This window comes from Mobula birostris, chromosome 10 (genome assembly GCF_030028105.1).
Source record: "Mobula birostris isolate sMobBir1 chromosome 10, sMobBir1.hap1, whole genome shotgun sequence".
NCBI classification, from domain to species: Eukaryota; Metazoa; Chordata; class Chondrichthyes; order Myliobatiformes; family Myliobatidae; genus Mobula; species Mobula birostris.
Genome location: NC_092379.1, coordinates 80,736,831 through 80,756,046, shown reverse-complemented (window position 1 = coordinate 80,756,046; position 19,216 = coordinate 80,736,831). Strand labels below are relative to the sequence as shown.

The window sequence follows — 19,216 nt, the reverse complement described above, 5'->3', positions numbered from 1 at the left end:
CCAGAAGAAAGGTATCCAGAGCTATCAGAATCACTTCCTGCAGTCCCAAAGCCAACTCTTACAACCACCATGGAAGAGACACCAGAAACTGAGATTGTTTCACTGTCTCAAACCAAGCAGAGTGATACCCCATTGTAAGGAAAAAGTTATCCCACAAGATTAAGAGTAAGAAATCCTCCACAGCAATTAAATCTTTAAGCTTGAATGGGACAGTTTAAAATCTATTATGCTGTGGTGATAATATAGTAGTTGTAATATATGGCATACTGTATGTATACTATATATATCTATCTATATATATATATACATATACACACACACACACACATATATATATGTATGTATGTATGTGTGTGTATATATATATATATATATATATATATATATATAATGCATTCAATATTGATTTGGAGTTTATAGCTAAGCAGGATGGAGTATTGAGCCTCCACCAGGGAATCCAGTTCCACCCGCAGAACAGAACCAGCCTTCCTCACGAGCTTATCAATCTTCTTGGCGAAGGCTGCTCTCACCCTGCTACTCCAGCAGACAACAGTGTAGAATCGAATGTTAGCCACCACCGACTGTAGAACATCTGCAGAATAGTGCTGCAGATGTTGACTGGCCGGAGCCTTCTCAAGAAGTACAGTTGGCTCTGTCTCTTCTTGTATGGAGCCCCTGTATATTTAGCCCAGTCCAGTTTATTGTCCAAGTGAGTTCCCAGGTATCTATAGTCTCAGACGACTTCCACATCTGTTCCCTTGGTGGAGATGGGAATGCAGGGTGTTTCACCTTCCAGAAGACCACCACCAATTCCTTTGTCTTAGCAATGTTGAACTGCACACTACTCAGCAAATTTGTCCACCACTCTTCTGCACTCAGTCTCTTGACCCAGTCTGATACAGTCCACAACTGCCAAACTGATTCCACCAAGGTGCACCACTGAACACCATATAGCCATATAAACCATATAACAATTACAGCACAGAAACAGGCCATCTCAGCCCTTCTAGTCCATGCTGAACGTTTACTCTCACCTAGTCCCACCGACCTGCACTCTGCCCATAACCCTCCATTCCTTTCCTGTCCATATAGCTATCCAATTTAACTTTAAATGACAATATCGAACCTGCCCCAACCACTTCTGCTGGAAGCTCGTTCCACACAGCTACCACTCTCTGAGTAAAGAATTTCCTCCTCGTGTTACCCCTAAACTTTTGCACTTTAACTCTCAACTCATGTCCACAGGAGATCCTTTCTACAACTCCTCCTCAAGTATATAACTCCTCCTTTCTCATGCCTCTGTAATTCCTTTACTCCACTGTAGTACTGATACATCTAACTTTAGCTTCTCCCTCTCAAACTGCAGGGTAAATGGAATCATTATTGTGACCAAGGTTAGCTACCTAATTGTATCCAGTCCAGAATTGCTGGTTCCCAAATGAGCTCAGTCACAAGCTGCTCCAAAAAGCCATCTTAGGGGCATTCCACAAATTCCCTGTCTTGGGATCCAGCATTAACTTGATTTTCCAAATCTATCTGCATGTTGAAAATCCACCATGACTAACATAGCCCTGATGGCAGTCATATATAAGCTCCTGCTCAAGCTCCGAAAGGTCAGCTACAAAACTTTGTTTTTTGGCTCTCTGCTTGACCTGGGTGAAGTCACCTTTACTTTTCCACTCCAAATTCCCATTGGCCGTTATTCCGTGCTGAATCTGTAAATAAAATACAAATACAATAAGAATTATGTGGCACCACGTTTACATGCATGGCTCGCTAAAAGTAAAAGCGAAACAAGAGACACATCCCTAAGACGCAAACACAAGGAAATCTGCACATGCTGGAATTTCAGGACGAAGGGTCTCGGCCCAAAACATCGACTGTACCTCTTCCTAGAGATGCTGCCTGGCCTGCTGCATTCACCAGCAACTTTGATGTGTGTTACACATCCCTGTGTCTCCCTTTCTTTTACTTTGATAAGTTTTATGTTTTGAATTTACAAAACAGAACAGTCACCAAAGCCACATTCTAAGGCTACAACCACACTAGACCAGATAAATCCGTAAACGAAGGTTTGTCTCTTTGTTTTGACCCTCCATCCACACTGAAACAGCGTTTTCATCTCCCGCAAACGGAGATTTTCAGAAACGCTCTCCAGAGTGAGTAAATCTGAAAACACCTAATATCTGGCGTAGTGTGTATGGGGTAACCGGCTATTGTTAAAACTACTGTCATGACGTGCCGGAACAAATGGTGGCCACAGCGCAGCATTTCATTGTTTTCTTGAACGCAACCTCCAACACCACAACAACAATATCTGATAATAGATGTGTAACAGCCTATTGTAACATTGTATGGAAATACAAGATAACGCTGATGCAGACATGTTTTATACATTTAACAAGGTGCTTTATTAATGTATTGCTTGTGCAAACATTCAATAGATGCAATTGTCAATCTTGCACAGTAACTCGATTGATTGCACATGTTAGATACAGCAAAATAATACACAAAGACATGGCAAAAGTAAAGGCAAACAAATGAGATAACAGCAAATTCCACTTTTGCCCAGTAACAAGCCTTATTGCATCTAGTTGTAGCTGTCGTCCCTTTCATCAGTGAAGAGACTATGGCTGTAGGAAATGTTTCTGGACAAACGCGCACCAAGTCTTTCATTTGGCAATTTCCTTTTAAGTTTTTCTCATCTGTAACTGGACAAATGTGCACCAAGTATATCGTTTCCTCTTCGCTTGTTTTCTGTGTGTCCTGTGCATGCCCAGTAGGAGGAGTTTCGCCCAAATATCCATTTTAATGTGGACTGAGTTATTTTTAAAAACGCCTAGTGTGGACACCTGTCATTTTTACGCGAAACCGGCGTTTTCAAAATTATCCAGTCTAATGTGGACGTAGCCTAAGAAAGCTACGATGAAATCATTGTTATTCTGGTATTCTCTGGAAGACACTTTGCTGATGAACAATGGGTTAGCATTGACTGCTGAGCAGAAAGAACAAATTGCTAATGGCCTGCTCTGCATTGAACAGACAAGGAAAAAATATGTGTCACAAACAGTGCAACTGGTGAGAAGTATCAATGTTAACCTCATAGATATTCACTTTAGAACCACTTCTCTAGTGAATGCAAACATAATAAAATCTTTGTTTCATTCATGGAATGGGAGCTTGCTGGCACTGCTGTATCTTTATTCTTTTATCATTGACCATAAATCAGTGTCCATTGGCTACCAGCAGCCTTGATAATGGAAACAATTCCTCCCTGTCAAACTCTTCACATCTTTGAACTCCTCTATCAAATCTCTTTGCAACCTTTCTGCCATAACAAGAACAATTTTAGAACTGCACTCCTCTACTCCCTGTATACAGTGGGAACTAACCTGGCCTTTTACTAAGTACTTGATATCCTTCCTAGAGCACAGTGCCCATATTTGGACACTACTCCAGCTAAAGCTCAAGAGGTGGCATTGAAAGTTTCAGCTCAGCTCAAATGCACAGCCAAGAATCCTGTTTCTTCCTAAACAGTTTATTTTTGAAGTATTTATCAAGTTGTCCTGCCCTACCCAAAAACTAGTATACAGACAACCTTACATTCCAATGTTCCTGCATCTCCTTTAAAATTGTATCATTCTGTTTTCTCTTTCTAGCACTCAGAATGCACCAGTTATGGTCTTTAGCAGTAAATGGGAGAAGAATAGGGACTGAAGGTAATTATCCTGTTTCTCCAAATTTTGGCTGTAACTTAAATATGGCATCAGTACGTTCCAGAGTGCGCAGGAGAAAATTTGTTCAGGATCTCCTGCCAAATTTAAAGTTGTTTACTTCCTTTGCTAGCCTTGTAGGGTTGTTGAACCCATGGAACATCTGACACAGCAATAACACAAAGGGATGAAAAAATCAATTCAAGTTAATATTTTCCTGCTACTTAAAATGGAACCTGATGATTTCCCACCATTTCTAGATTGTATAGTTTTTAAAAACTTCAAACTTATCAGTGAAGGAAGAAACAAAGCATTTGCAGAGCTGCAAGGGATTGATAAGAACCCTGAACAGAGTTTATAGCTTTAGAAAAAAAGGAATGGTTGATTGTGCACTGCACGCTATTAAATAGCTGGATATAATAGCAATGCATTTCATTGTAAATAGCGATGCATGTTGAACATTTTAATACAGGTTCACATAACTCAGTGGATTTAACTTCTACTTGGACGATGAATACTTGAGATTTTTTATAGTGAAGAGCTAGATGCCAGTTTTGGCATGCAGGGAGAACTCAAGAGATAAATGCATTTGACTCACATTAGAAAGTGTTCAGGCATTTTTCAATACAAATGTGTTTGATGGACTGTCAAGTCGATTCTTGAAACAGACAGTTCTGGCAGTGTGTAGGTTAGATTAAATTTTAGGAACAAACAGCTGTATTCAAATTTGTGATTGTTTTCTAAAGTAATTACTCTGGCTTCATATAATAAAGGACAACATTTTAAATCAGCTGGCCTAGAATTTCTGTTCATTCCCACTGGCTTTGGCAGTGCAATTCATTCAAAACTGGAGTAAATAAAGCAAAAGAATGGAATTTAAAGCGCTAGTTCGTCTTCATTGCAACTCCAAGGTTTATGATCTTCTGTGCTAGCTCACCAATTTAAGAAGTACAACACAAGACGTTGGCCTCATCCTCAACCTTCTTCACAGTCACTGGGGATGAATTAGATCCCTTATAGGGAGTTGCTACAGACAGTGTTCATTTTACAGGTCATGTGTGATCCTCCATTGGTTGAGGTTGACCATGAATATTACATTCTAGCTGCCTATGTTGTTGGTGCAGCGCCATCTGTGGCCGACGCGATCAATGCAAGCTGGCAAAGGTTGTATCTGTAAGTGGCCTCAGCTGTGCTGGAGATGCAGTGTTCCTTTCTACGGGCCCATTTGTCTTCTGCTACTTTCAGGAATTTCTCCTTGCCTGACCTAAGGTGCAGTTTCAGGGTGCTTCTCTATCTGGTGCAGTCAGCTGCAAGTTCCTCCCAGGACTTACTGTTGACATTCAGCACCTTTATGTCCTGTTTGCAGACAGCCTTGAAGCACAGTTGCGGGAAGTCAGTAGTTCTCTTGCCTGAATCCAGCTCACCTTAGAGAATGTCTTTTTGGACATGGCCAGCCTGCATGCACAGTAGACATAGCCCAGCAAACACAGACAACACTTCCTGAGTAGGGTGTACACAATTTGTGGGGGGTGGGGGGGAAGGCATGAGAGATAACCTTGGCACTCGGTACTCTGTCTCTCCAGGAAACGCACTGAAGGTACTTTAAATGAAAGGTGTTGAGCTTTCTCTCCTGCTTAGCATATGTTCTCCAGGTCTCACTGCTATACAGCGACGTGCTGGTGACACAAGTGTTGTACACTGCCATCTTTGTTTTGACTGAAAGTTTGGAGTTCTACCAGACTTGTGTGATGAGGCAGGCAAGAGTTGTTGCAGCCTTCCCAATGAGCTTGTCAATTTCTACATTCAAGGAGAGATTGTCACCAATGATGGACCCCAAGTATATAAACTGGTCCAGTTTGTAGTTATCTATGGTAATAACTGGTGGTGCCTTCATGTCTTGTTCCAACGGGATCCCACCACTAAGCACGTCTTTCCCTCCCCCCGCTCTCTGCATTCTGCAGAGATCGCTCCCTACACAACTCCCTTGTCCATTCGTCCCCCCCATCCCTCCCCACTGATCTCCCTCCTGGCACTTATCCGTGTAAGCGGAACAAGTGCTACACATGCCCTTACACTTCCTCCCTTACCACCATTCAGGGCCCCAAACAGTCCTTCCAGGTGAGGCAACACTTCACCTGTGAGTCGACTGGGGTGATATACTGCGTCCGGTGCTCCCGATGTGGCCTTTTATATATTGGCGAGACCCGACGCAGACTGGGAGACCGCTTTGCTGAACATCTACGCTCTGTCCGCCAGAGAAAGCAGGATCTCCCAGTGGCCACACATTTTAATTCCACATCCCATTCCCATTCTGACATGTCTATCCACGGCCTCCTCTACTGTAAAGATGAAGCCACACTCAGGTTGGAGGAACAACACCTTATATTCCGTCTGGGTAGCCTCCAACCTGATGGCATGAACATCGACTTCTCTAACTTCCGCTAGACCCCACCTCCCCCTCGTACCCCATCTGTTACTTATTTTTATGCACACATTCTTTCTCTCACTCTCCTTTTTCTCCCTCTGTCCCTCTGAATATACCTCTTGCCCATCCTCTGGGTCCGCCCCCCCCTTGTCTTTCTTCCCGGACCTCCTGTCCCATGATCCTCTCGTATCTCCTTTTGCCAATCACCTGTCCAGCTCTTGGCTCCATCCCTCTCCCTCCTGTCTTCTCCTATCATTTTGGATCTCCCCCTCCCCCTCCAAATTTCAAATCCCTTACTCATTCTTCCTTCAGTTAGTCCTGACGAAGGGTCTCGGCCTGAAACGTCGACTGCACCTCTTCCTAGAGATGCTGCCTGGCCTGCTGCGTTCACCAGCAACTTTGATGTGTGTTGCTCCAATGAGATGACCCTCGCTATTGAAGACAGGTCATAGAAGTACAGAAAATAGGAGCAAGAGTAAACCATTTGTTCCCTTGAGCAACTTGACCATTCAACCTGATTATGGCTGATTCATCAACAAGGCTGGATCCGTCCTTGGCTACAACCCGGACTCTTTTGAGGAGGTCACTAAACAGACTGTTATCCATTATGGACAATCTGGCACATCCTCTCCATGACTTACTGAATAAGCAGTGGAGCAATTCAGTCTGTCTGACCCTGTCATAAGTTTATCTGTTTAAATAAAATTACTTTTGCATTATTCTCAATTTGAATGAATAGAAAGCTACTAAATAGAATATTTCCTCATCCCACGGTCCTCCATCCCAAGTATTATTTTAATGTATCCTCACTGCACTTTCACTATTAATATCCATTCTCAGGTAAAGTCTTAAAGGAAAGTAAAAAAAATATATATACAGGTTTTTCAACAATAATTATCAAACTGTCTTTGGTTACCAGTCTAAATTTACCAACGAATATTTTTTTGAAGCAATTGTTATCAAAAGCATATGCCAACCCTGATAAGATATCAGTGTTGAACAAAGCCTGGAAGTCATTTCTATGATGTATATGCTTGTGGACAGTGCAGGGCACTCTTGCAAAGGCCAACCTTTACAATATATGTGTACAATCTGTTCTGTTGAATTTGCAAAGGGATCTAAGTACTGTAGTGTATTTAATATTTCAATAATATTTGAATAATATTGAATATGTATAGTTTGATTAAGCATTCTTTGTCTACATATTTTATCATGGGTTATATAGAAGAAGTGTGTAAAAGATAATCATCTTTACGCCACCATGTCACAAATTGACTGCCTTGCTAAAGTATTTCCCAGCTCCCATGTTTTTCCTTTGATTAGCTGCTCATGATACAAAACATAACAGTGGTGATGAGTAAGTGTTAAGGTGAACCTGAGATGACAACCTACAATACCTATTGAAGCACAGCACGTTTCCTCTTCAGAAGCGGAAAGATTCATTCAAGTTTTTTAAAAAAGCACAGCATGCATTTCTTCGGAAGGAGGTGAAGTTAGAAAAGTCAGAAAATGGACAAAATTCACAGGTTGATAACAGTTAGTACCCAGCAATAATAATAAAAATAAATTTAAAATAACAGAAATGGCTGGCTACATCATAAAGATAGACACAGTTAATTTGACAATAGGTGACTGGATGACAGATACTGAACGAATTGAGCAGTATTTTAAAGTAAATGAAATAGCCAATGCAAAGCAAGGGCCAGGTTTACTGAGGATATTAGGTGGAAAAGCATACATTTTGTATAGACGTTTGACTGCTCCAACCAAACCAGCCAAAATAAGCCAAAATAAGCATATCATGAAGATAATGCAAGAGCGTTTAGAACCAAAAGCATTGTTGATTGCAGAACACTTTACATTTCATAAGTGGAATCAAAAGGAAGGGAAGACCGTTTCAGGCTATGTGACTGAATTGAAGAAAACTGTCTAAGCACTGTCCGTTCAGTAGTGGACTTAATGATGCCGTGGGAGATTATTCAGTTTGGGAAATCTTCCAGGAGAATATTCTAAACTGCTCCTCACTGAAGCACAGCTCATATTTGAAAGAGCAGTTCGAATCACCATATCAATGGAAGCAGCAGCCAGAAATGCAATTGAACAAAATTGCAACGTCTAAACAGAAATCTGCCTGGTCGATCAAATTAAGAAAGGTACTGGATGATGTCACAGCAATGTTTAAGGATGGCAATGAAAAACTCAAACCCATCAAGGGTAAAATAGTGTTAAATGAAAATGCCACATCCAAGTTTTACAAAGCCTGCCCAGTTCCTTATAAAGCAGTTAGTGAATTCAATCGCATGGAGGCTGAAGGAATTCTTTTCCTGATTCAGTGGAGACCATTGACAATGCCAAAGAATGGATCTCTCAGTATCTTCAATGATTTTAAGGTCACCATCAACCAAGTACCAAAAGAAAATCAATACCCTCTGCCTAGGATAGAAGATATCTTTACAAACCTTACTGGAGGATAATATTTCAGCTAAGTGGAATTAACTGATGCCTACCTGTCGAAAGAGATGGAGGAAGAGCCTGAAGAGTTTTTTTTTACCATAAACACTCATAAAGAGCTTTATCACTATAATAGGCTTATTTCTGGAGTGGCATCTGTACCTGCACTCTGGCAGAATACTCTTGATCAAGTGCTGCAAAGCTGCCCAGGCACTCAGTGTTACCTGGATGTCATCATCGTTACCAGTGAGGATAACAAGGAACATCTGCAAAATCTCAAGACAGTGGTGAAAAGATTAGAGCATGAAACAATAAGTGAGAATTCTTTAAACCAAGCATCATTCATTGTGGTCAGACTACTGACACACAAGAATTACACAAGTGTCCTGAGAAAATTCAAGCAGTGGGGGATGCCTCAAGGTCAAAGGACGTATCACAAATGCAGTCCGTTTCAGGATTTGTCAATTATATAATAGGTTCTCTTGTGTATTTAAAATTCAGTTGCAGTATATTTCAGTAATATTGTAAGTAAGTTGTTTGATTAAGCATTCTTTGTTGTTCATGTAATTCATTCTGGGTTACATGTAAAAGTACATGAACAGCATACGTTATTTTGCCACCACATCATATAAGCATGCCTCACTAAAGTAAAACAAAGTACACATGTTATCTTGGGTTCCCATGTTTTTCTTTTGATTCCTTCTTTACTTATAAAACATAACAGTGGCAACGTGGAACCCACTGAGATGTGGGCACAGGGGGCACAAAGGTGAGGCCCTTATTGAGGACAGAGCGTTCTGCCTCAGATGGGGAAGATCAGAGCAGATGGTGAAAATCCAGCATGGGTAAGAGCTAGGAACAGAGGGGAGAAGAGGGTTGGTTGTGTCTGAGGAGAAGGAAGATTTGGGGTGTTCAGGGATGGTGGAGTGAGAGGAAGTTAGTGTTTCTGAGGATCTAAGAGCTAGCAGTGGGACCTGAGAGAGAGGGGATTGCAAAATAGTGGCGGGCGAAGGGGAGATAGGGGATCCAGCAGTGGCATATGAAGACCCGGCCTGGAGGTCAAGGCTGGAGTCAGAGTTGGAGGTTGCGCAATCGGCCCTTTGGAGCTGTCTCAGGTCGTAGGAACCCACATTGATGACAGTGGAGTCCAGATTTTGAATCTGCTCTGGATGGTTAGAGCCATTATTGAGGTCACAGCAGGGATCACAGTCCGGAAATGTCTGGGCCTGCTGATCTGTAGACAGGCAATCTTCCAATCCTTGCAGGACATGAGAAGGTCAGAGAACTGGTGATTGAAAATGTGCATCTGGTGGCGGAGAGAGAATCCCAGAGTTGTGGAAGTGACTGGGATAGGGACACCAGATACCTCCTCTTGGTGGAATGCATGGCACGTAGAATGCAGTGAAAGTATCACAGCCAAGTTTTACAAAGCCCATCCCGTTCCTTATGCCATCCATGATAAAGTAGACACTGAGCTAGGTCGCATGGAGGCTGAAGGAATTCTTTGCAAGTTTGAGTGCAGCCCATGGGCAACACCAGTGGTCCCAGGAGCCAAGGATGGGTCTATCAGGATCTGCGGCAATTCTAAGGTCACCATCAACCCAGTACTGAAAGTAAATCAATACCCTCTGCCCAGGATAGAAAACACCTTTGCAAAGCTTTCTGGAGGGAAACACTTCAGCAAAATGGACTTAGCTGAGGCCTACCTACAGAGGGAGATGGAAGAAAAGTCCAAAGTGGTTCTCACCATAAATATTCACAAAGGGCTTTATCGTTATTTTCTGAGTAGCATCTGCACCTGCACTCCGGCAGAAAACTAGGGACCAGGTGCAGGAAGGCCGCCCAGGCACTCAGTGTTACCTGGATGATATCATTCTTACCAATAAGAATAACAAGGAACATCTCCAAAATCTCAAAAGAAGGTAAACAATATTAGAGGATTATTGGCTCAGAGCATGATGTGACAAGCTTGAATTCTTTAAACCATGCATCACTACTGTGGTCACACCATTGTTGCATAATGATTACACAAGTCTACTGAGAAAATTCAAGCAGTGGTGGATGCCCCAAGCCCAACGTATATGCCAGAGTTGTGGTCCTTTTTAGGATGTGACAACTACTATAAAAGGTTTCTGCCAAACCTGGCTACTGTGCTCCACCTTTTGAATGCTTTACTACAGATCCAGGAAGTAATGGCAATGGACAAAGCAATGTGAAGTGGCTTTCTAAAAGAAAAAGAAAATGGTGATGTCAGACACTGGATGAATCACAATGTGTGAGTACAATGAAGCTTGCCTGTGATGCTTTGCTTTATGGTATAGTGTAGTCACGCAACATGAGTGATACCCCATTGTATTCACGTCATGTTCCCTTACCGCTGCAGAGAACTATTATACAGAGATTGACAGAGAGGCCTTGAGACTGGTTTGGGGTGTAAAACATTTCAACCAGTACTTGTATGGGAAAGAGTTTACCCTCATTACTGATCGTAAACCACGAGTGTCCATTTTCAATCCACAGAAGCAGCACGAATGCAGAGGTGGGCTCTGTTTCTTAGAGGACACAATTACAAGATCGCATTCAAGAGGATGACTAATCACATAAACGCAGATGGATTGTCCCACTGACCCTTGGAAAGGGAAATAGCTGAAAAATTTACAAAAGAGGACACTCCCCTTTACATATTCCCCCTAATGCAAATTGGAAGTCTCCTTATTACAGTAGAGATGATCCAAAGGGAAACCAGAAAAGACCCAGCACTGTCTCAAGTCTACATTGTTGGCAAAATGGTTGGAATATGCAGCAGAAATCCCAGTTCCCCCATTTTTACCAGCACAGGTAACTTGCCAAGTTACTAGTAACTTGCCCTTAATGGGTGTTGCCTTATGTGGGGTATTCAAAGTTGTTGTACCTTCCAAGCTGAGAGCTAATGTGCTGGATGGGCTACATGACAGTCATCTAGGCCTGGTCAAAATGAAAGCTTTGACTCAAAGCTTTATCTGGTGGCCTGGAATAGATAGCAGATTGAACAGCCTGCCATGCATTGTTTGGAATGTCAGCATATCCAGAAGAAAGCTGTCAGAACCTGGAAGGGAAGAGAAGAGATTGCTGAGACACTCGCTAGGATCTTTATGTCCTCATTGTCCATGGGAATGGTACCGGAGGTTTGGAGGGAGGTGAATGTTGTCCCCTTGTTACAAAAAGGTAGTAGGGATAGTCCGGGTAATTATAGACCAGTGAGCCTTACACCTGTGGTGGGAAAGCTGTTGGAAAAGATTCTTAGAGGTAAGATCTATGGCCATTTAGAAAATCATGGTCTGATCAGGGACAGTCAGCATGGCTTTGTGAAGGGCAGATTGTGTCTAACAAGCCTGATAGAGTTCTTTGAGGAGGTGACCAGGCATATAGATGAGGATAGTGCAGTGGATGTGATCTACATGGATTTTAGTAAGGCAGTTGACAAGGTTCCACATGGTAGGCTTATTCAGAAAGTCAGAAGGCATGGGATCCAGGGAAGTTGGCCAGGTGGATTCAGAATTGGCTTGCCTGCAGAAGGCAGAGGGTCGTGGTGGAGGGAGTACATTTGGATTGGAGGGTTGTGACTCGTGGTGTCCCACAAGGATCTGTTCTGGGACCTCTACTTTTCATGATTTTTATTAACAACCTGGATGTGGGGGTAGAAGGATGGTTTGGCAAGTTTGCAGGTGACACAAAGGTTGGTGGTGCTGTAGATAGTGTAGAGGATTGTCGAAGATTTCAGAGAGACATTGATAGGATGCAGAAGTGGGCTGAGAAGTGGCAGATGGAGTTCAACCTGGAGAAGTGTGAGGTGGTACATTTTGGAAGGACAAACTCCAAGGCAGAGTACAAAGTATATGGCAGGATACTTGGTAGTTTGGAGGAGCAGAGGGATCTCGGGGTACATGTCCACAGATCCCTGAAAGTTGCCTCACAGGTAGATAGGGTAGTTAAGAAAGCTTATGGGGTGTTAGCTTTCATAAGTTGAGGGATAGAGTTTAAGAGTCACGAGGTAATGATCAGCTCTATAAAACTCTGGTTAGGCCACACTTGGAGTACTGTGTCCAGTTCTGGTCGCCTCACTATAGGAAGGATGTGGAATCACTGGAAAGGATACAGAGGAGACTTACCAGGATGCTGCCTGGTTTAGAGCGTATGCATTATGATCAGAGATTAAGGGAGCTAGTGCTTTACTCTTTGGAGAGAAGGAGGATGAGAGAAGACATGATAGAGGTATACAAGATTTTAAGAGAATAGAGTGGACAGCCAGTGCCTCTTCTCCAGGGCACCACTGCTCAATACAAGAGGACATGGCTTTAAGGTAAGGGGTGGGAAGTTCAAGGGGGATATTGGAGGAAGATTTTTTACTCAGAGAGTGGTTGGTGCGTGGAATGCACTGCCTGAGTCAGTGGTGGAGGCAGATACACTAGTGAAATTTAAGAGACTACTAGACAGGTATATGGAGGAATTTAAGGTGGGGGATTATATGGGAGGCAGGGTTTGAGAGTTGGCACAACATTGTGGGCCGAAGGGCCTGTACTGTGCTGTAGTATTCTATGTTCTAGAACCTCTTCCTACAGTTCAACAGCAATGACTAAAAATCATGAGCCCTGAAATCTTTGTGACTTGCTATGTAATATTTTGTGTGGTTTCTTCATGCTTGTAATTAATGAGGTTTAAGTTACTCTGTTGTGCTTGTACATTTATTACCACATCTTCTGGATACTAAAATATTGGGTCTGATCAACCCAGCCCATCACAGTGTTACTAAGCAATGACAGAATGCAGGTTGTGTTGAATAAAGACCTTTTAGCATGTGAAACACAGATGGCTGATTCTAGAGCACATAATATTTTGGTTTCCATGTAGAAATCAGAAAGCGATAAGGCACTCCACCAGATGAAGTTCCATCTAGCTTAAAGGAAGATGATTATGGGTTTAAAGACATGTCATCTCAGATTTACATTGCTGTAGGTCTCCTTCAGGGCAAGTTCCTTAGCATAACCACTTTCAGTCTAATCATGGTGTCAGCTAGAGAGATAATGATTGCTCAGTCTTATGTTCCATTCACAATTCCTCAGTTAATGAAGCAGTACATGTTTAGTTATTGTTATAGTCAAACTCATTATTGACCCAATCATAATAAGTAGCACCAACTAAGACTTCTAATTGAAAGTTATAGTTTGCTTCACAGATAGTCTTTTCACTAGCTTCTTTACTCTAGATGACTACTGAACCCATTGCAGCACTATGACATATTTGTAATCACTGTACTAAATTAATACAGTACTAGTGAACCTGAGACTACATATAGCTTTCACAGAACAAAAGTTGTTGAGCCATATCATGCTTGATTTTGCTAGTAATTCTTTATTAAAATCTGTTGCGACAAACGAGGCGAACCCAAACGCAGGACACAGGCACGGAGATTGAGTTAGGATGCAGACGAGGGAGAAATGGAGAATTAACTGTCAGAACCGTGGCACAATCAAAGGGAATTAGGAGAAAATGGGGAATTAACAGTCGGGGCTGTGACAAAACCACTATCATCCAGCACTTGAATTTACATAAAGTTCCAATATTCTGCACATTCCCTGTCAAACATGAAGTCTAGAATCTGCTAACAGATTGGAAAGGTGGAATCTTATCAGTCTATTCCACTGTTAAACTCCATGAGGAGATGAGAATGAATGCGGCTTTCCAAGCTAACATCCAGTTTCAGTAGATTACAACTATTTGGCTCTATCTATTAAATCAGAGATAGATACTGGGGTGAAAATCCTCTGTTACTGGAGCATTTCAGTAGTGGTGCCTCTATGCCATCTGACTGAAACTGTTGGAACTACGCCACTAGATGCCAGGATGTGGATTGATCTTGTCCGAAGGTGAGTAGCTTAACCAAGTGTGGAACTGAGAACAACATGTGGATGGAACAAGCCACAAACCTCACAACAACTGCGTTTTTAAACATATATCTTTAGCACAAAAAATACTACTCTGCCATGACATTACCTACAACCAGATTTCTGGCTTTATTTCACTATCTTGCTGTGGATTTAATTTAAATTTCCATTTCCCTGCTTTTTAACCACTGGAGATATGAAACACATATAAATAGCTTATCAGTTTTAGCATGTGGCCATGCTAATAGCCCATGATTAGTTTTCTGACTCATTATAATTGCCCTAGCTCAGTTATTTACCCAATTACTTGAAATTAAAATACATTTATACTTGCTGTGAGCCAGAGATGGACTTTTTTTGAACCAGATCCTTGCCAGATAATTAAATACAGAGTATTATCAAAGGCAATGTTGGAGGCCAAGTTGAAGATTAATCCATTCTTCTGAATGAATGAATCAAACAAGATGTATATTCAGTTTCAAACAACAGGAATTCTGCAGATGCTGGAAATTCAAGCAACACACATCAAAGTTGCTGGTGAACACAGCAGGCCAGGCAGCATATGTAGGAAGAGGTGCAGTCGACGTTTCAGGCTGAGACCCTTCGTCAGGACTAACTGAAGGAAGAGTGAGTAAGGGATTTGAAAGTTGGAGGGGGAGGGGGAGATCCAAAATGATAGGAGAAGACAGGAGGGGGAGGGATAGAGCCAAGAGCTGGACAGGTGATAGGCAAAAGGGGATACAAGAGGATCATGGGACAGGAGGTCCGGGAAGAAAGACGGGGGGGGGGACCCAGAGGATGGGCAAGAGGCACATTCAGAGGAACAGAGGGAGAAAAAGGAGAGTGAGAGAAAGAATGTGTGCATAAAAATAAGTAACAGATGGGGTACGAGGGGGAGGTGGGGCCTTAGCGGAAGTTAGAGAAGTCGATGTTCACGCCATCAGGTTGGAGGCTACCCAGATGGAATATAAGGTGTTGTTCCTCCAACCTGAGTGTGGCCTCATCTCCACAGTAGAGGAGGCCGTGGATAGACACGTCAGAATGGGAATGGGATGTGGAATTAAAATGTGTGGCCACTGGGAGATCCTGCTTTCTCTGGCGGACAGAGCGTAGATGTTCAGCAAAGCAGTCTCCCAGTCTGCGTCGGGTCTCGCCAATATGCAAAAGGCACAAAGATTAACAGCACTGTGGTAATTTCCCAGTATTGTCCAACATAAAGGTAAAAAGTCACTTCTAAGTTCAAATTGGAAATAAAACTTCTGTTTCTCTTCTAACACGGTAAATTTGTCTGGATTGTTCTCTTTTTTTTCTGAAGGAAAATTCACACTTGCTTTCAAAAAATATTAGCACTGACATTACTGTTCTTCAATATAATAGGCTTCAGGTGCTCTGCAACAATATGCAAATGTCTTGTTATGGACTTTAAATCATTCAAAAGTTCTGTATATTAAAGTGATGTTGAAAAATAAATTAATGTCAAAAGACCACATTGGTCTGGAAAATTAATCAGCCTGAGAAAAATTATCACAATCTTAATGCACGATGTGGTTAGCACAAAATGAATATCCAACATGATCAGTGCATCGAGTGTATAATGCATCCCAGAGACTTAACCATTATGTTCTGTAAAACTGATTTTTTCATGTACAAATGACATCACTATGAGCAATGTGCATGAAATTAAAAACCATGCACCAAGGGAGAGATTAAAGATTAAAGATTATGTTTATCTGTCATACATACATACAACAAAACACATTGCTTGTGTCAAGTTAAAGCAGAGAGGATTGTGCTGCTACACTTCCGTTGCTGACATAGTATTCCCACAACTCACTAACTCTAACCTGTATGCTTTGGGATGTGGGAGGAAACCAGAGCACCTGGAGGAAACCGATGTGATCATGGGGGAGAAGGTACAAACTCCTGTCAGGCAAGGTCAGGAATTGAATCCCTATCAGTGAGCACTGGTGCTGTAAAGCTAACTACTACACTACCATATAGCCCTATATTTACCTTATCATTTTATTTGCCAGCTGCTGGGAAGTAATTGAAGCTGAGTCACTTGCATTGAAAATGCCTGTAGACTTTGTGAAAACTTGGGGAGAAATTTTTGTTGAATCCTAGCTGAATTATGTAAAATATGGAAGCTTTTGTGTGGAGCCACTGGGCTTCCATCTTCAGTCGGAGCGAAGTAAGAAGGATAAAAGACAAAGTCCTTCTTGAAAAGGAGTCATAAGGAATGAAATGAGTTCTGATTAGGCAACCATATCTCAATAATCTTCCAGAAACAACTCTTGTAGCTCCACCTGCCTGAAGGGCAATGTATCCAGGAGCCAAGGTTTTCCAAGACAGTGATGACAGGGCTCCAAGCTCATAGCAGTGAATGTTCTGCCTGTAGGGATAAAGATCACTTTCAACCTAAATAACTTCACCAAATATTAATGCTGAATAATATTACAACTTTGTCTTTGTAGCTCATCTCATCCATGTAGCTTGGGAACCATTTACACTCTGGCTGGATAAAGGGATTCAGCCTTGAGCAAAGTGCAATGCAGATGTGTGGAAATTGCTAGATCATGCTGTAACAAAGATCCTGAGAAATGATAGCCAATTCATATTGCATAAGGCTTCAGCCACTCTCCTGGGACAGATTATCAACCAGACCTAACAATCTAATGCAGGACAAATTGTTGGAGTGATGTAACACTCTTGGAAACTCAAAGTTTCCATTTCAGCAAACATTAAATGCAGGATGTTGCCACTGCTCCAATGGAGACTACTGCCAGATGCAGCATCTTGGTTCAGTCAATTAGCTTCAAAGTGCATCTGGTCATCACTTAACTGGAAGGGCTAAGCTGCTACTTCCACAGAATCCCTGTTTGAGCTTCGATTCCTCAGTGATTCTAAATATCAGGCACAGGGTTTCAGGCAGCATCATCATTTCCCAAGCCTCTGTATGCTTATGTTCATCAGCCTTTGACTGATTAAAGTCTGCCACACTGTTGTTATCCTCTGTTTTTTTTATCCCCTTATTGTGACTCTCCCTCCAGTGAAAACATCTCAGCACCGACTCTATCAGTCCTACTGAAGAAATCATGCGTTTGAATATGGTCACCCCTCATTCTCCTGAACTGCATGGAATATTGACCTACAATACAGTCCTAACCATTGAAAAACTGGATGGTATTTCTAGCTGAGGGAGACCTTTCAAAGTATGGCTGATGTTTTCCAGCACAATTGTGCACCATGTTACTTCTTTGCCTTGTGAACTAAAATTTGAGAAATATATGTCAGCTACAACCTTTGTTGTTAACTCCCAGTAAAACAAATGGTAAACCCCACTGTTGGTTAGCAAGGAGATCTGAATTAAAGGGTATGCTGTGTCGGTGCCAGAATGTGTGGCGATACTTGTGGGCTGCCCCCATAACATCATTCTGTTGTGTTAGTTATCAACACAGACTATGCATTTCACTGTATGTTTCAATGTATATGTGATAAATAAATTAATCTGAATCCGATGGCTTCTAATTGCTCTAAATATTTTACAGACTATTGCCAAGTCTCTCAGCATTTATTATGACCAACCGCAGCAGTGATACAGGCTGCAATCTTGACAGAGATGAGACCATTCTTTGCATTGGCTTGAGACCCCTCACAGCATGGGAGTCAATCTGAAAATTCACCAAGGGAGTGAGCCCCATTCCAACCTAGTCCCTCCTGTCACGGTGATGTGTTATGCTGCTGCCCTGTGACTGACATAGAGAGTATTCTTTAAAGCTGTGATTGACTTCCTAAGGCTAGTAGCAAAATTATGCCAACTGTGACCTGTACAGGTAACCCAGCAAGTGACACATCTTTCAGGATGAAAACCATCCTTATGATATTTTAATGCTAACATTTCACTGCTCTCCTACAATTTAGGAGCTCCTGATTAGCCTTTAGTTTGAAATGATCACATAAAAATCCAGATATGAATTGCTGGTGGTTAATTTCAGATGCTGCAAAAGATTCCTGAAATTACTTGCGCGTAATAGGAAGAGAAATCATTGTGCTTTGTGCCCCCTTATCACACAGGAACAAGGTGGCATTGGTCATCTGAGCAGCACCATTTTAGCACCTGTTCATGCTCAAAATGAATTTCTGGGTTATTATTTTCTCCTGTAGGATTAAATAACAGCAGGTCCTAAGCTATTTTTAAAAAATTTCTTCATTTGCTACTGTGTGGGATCCTTAGATAATTTAATATTTGAAGCTAATGCTCAGTATTGAATATCTGTGCCACATGAAAAATGCATTTCCTCCTAGATTCATCAGTGGAATACATTTAGAACAATCTTTGTAGCTCATCAGGGTGTAATTACTTTCTACTTATATTTAAGAAATTGCGTTTTGATTTCCTACTGGACCCTTTCAGGAAAAGGATTATCAGAAATCTCCCATGTTTCTCAATTTGATGTAAATGTTCATGTCAATTGCTGCAGTATTTAATTTGAAAATCTACATATTATGTACCCAACCAGCCAGAAACTAGGTTGAGCAAAAGAAATTACATTGTTCCACTGCATTTTCAGCTCATGGTAATAATAAGCTCCCAGCACGAGTTTTTTTTTAATTTCTCTGGTGCCTCCAATGTCCCCAGATATAGTATGCAAGATAACTGTTTCCTGTCAAGATTCAGGTTTATTTGTCATGTGTACATCAAATCA

The 19,216-nt window shown here is 41.7% G+C and overlaps 1 long non-coding RNA gene across 1 annotated transcript in view; it reads right to left on the bottom strand.

Moving 5' to 3' along the window:
- Positions 1 to 431: 431 nt before the first annotated feature.
- Positions 432 to 19,216, bottom strand: part of LOC140204543 (uncharacterized) — a 41,614-nt gene continuing 22,829 nt past the window's right edge. Inside the window, exon 4 of the long non-coding RNA XR_011887666.1 lies at positions 432 to 1,715. This is a non-coding gene — a long non-coding RNA (uncharacterized lncRNA). The remainder of the gene's footprint in view (positions 1,716 to 19,216) is intronic.